Source organism: Branchiostoma floridae, chromosome 1 (assembly GCF_000003815.2).
Source record: "Branchiostoma floridae strain S238N-H82 chromosome 1, Bfl_VNyyK, whole genome shotgun sequence".
Taxonomy (NCBI): Eukaryota; Metazoa; Chordata; class Leptocardii; order Amphioxiformes; family Branchiostomatidae; genus Branchiostoma; species Branchiostoma floridae.
The window spans coordinates 7,214,244-7,215,979 of record NC_049979.1 but is presented as its reverse complement, the minus strand read 5'-3'; positions in this window follow the sequence as shown (position 1 = coordinate 7,215,979).

The window sequence follows — 1,736 nt, the reverse complement described above, 5'->3', positions numbered from 1 at the left end:
GAATCTATTTACGGAATAAGGGGTGTGCGTTTGGTTTTGGAACTTCCACAAATGGTTTGAATTTCATGGTCTTTGGGGGAGCCGTTGAACTATCTTTCATCGGCTACCGTAAATTCGCCTAATCCCGTCGTCCAATTGATTTTAGAGGAGATCTAGGCACCTAGGTGTGAGCCGAAGCCGTCACTGACAGACAGAGGCTCCACTGGTCACCCGCTTGTCCTGAGTGTAATATAATAATGATGCGTCACAAACATTGTGGCAGAGGTGGTGCCTTTGACTGTTCTGCCTAGCACACAGGTGGAACACAGCGGCGTGTATCAGACGAACTGGGACATTATAAATCAGTCTATCGGAACCCACATGTTTTGTAACATTATCATTCTCTCAGTTTTCCGTATCACCATCCTTTCCGCGGTCCGTATCAGGCCCTGTTCCGTAACGTTATAACATTAATCGTTTGAGATTACTTCATAGTATGTTGACTACTTCAAAAGTATCCGGGGCCACGTTGGGAGGAAAAAACATGTTTAGACCAGCATTTCTGCAGGAAAGTGTTTTGCGCAAAAGAAAACAGAAAGATACGATGCTTTTTTTCTCCTCACCAAGGCACTTGCTTTGGAACGAACAGGAACTGTCCTATTTTTCCTGCTATTAAATCGTCTCAGTTACACGGCTTAAGTTATAGCACATGTATAGTTTTATCATAAGGTGACAGCTACAATGCGGTAACTTTTTTTTCGCGAATGACTTGAAATGTGGCAAAACGTTAGCCTGATCATATAATTCGGCAAAAAAAAGTATGTAGTTGGCCTGGCGAATCAGTCCTCGGGAAGGTTACATTTCACCCTCTAGCCAACCTATCCATATAATGGCCAAATTCCTCTGGCAAAGACATTGTTCTCCTTTTAGCCATTGTAGCTAGTCTAGGAGAGACTACTAACAAGATCAAGGACAGTATATGTAGATATAATGCCTTTGACAAGTCATTCATTAGAGTTAGTAGCGTAGTCCGATATCTTAAATGCGTAACATTGAACCTATAGAGCACTGTATCCAAAATGTTACCGACTCCATCGTCAAACCCAAAATGATTCCAACAGAGATTTAGCCGTCTGTGGACCGTAGTCTCTGACAGTTCTATCCTAATCATTGGTGCCGTCTTCTTCCCATGTCCCACCCTGCCATGTAGAACCAATTCGTTCGTTCTCACTCGTCCTGGAAAATAGAGTGATAGCTGCCCCTGGGCCTCTGACCTCAACCCCGACCGCTGGTCCCGGGGGTGGGGTGGGAAACCATCCTGTTCCCACATTGTCGTTCGTTCGTTCGTTCGTCCCATAGCCTTTAATCAGTAGGCTGATTAATCAGCCGTAGGGGCAGCACAACATGTTGTGCTGTATCAATAGGCATTTTAGTCCCCTGGCGGCGCCTATCTCCTCTCCGGGGCAAGGGGAGAGGGTGTAAAGGTGTCTAAAAATTTAAAAGGTGATGGAGGAGTTCTCTCCCTAGCGCGTCACCTCGACAAGCTTCTTAGCTTGTAATTTTTCCTGACGTGATCCTTCATGAGTACTCGCACAGATCATGAACTCATCGACGGGCCCTCCTCCTCCCAATAATCATAACAGGGGCGTTTCCTTTAAATGGATCTTGATATTCCACAGTTTCTCTCTCTCGAGCTCTTTCATTTTCATTTCCTACTGCCATAGATATCCTATTCCTTGTCAAATGACTTCTAGCAT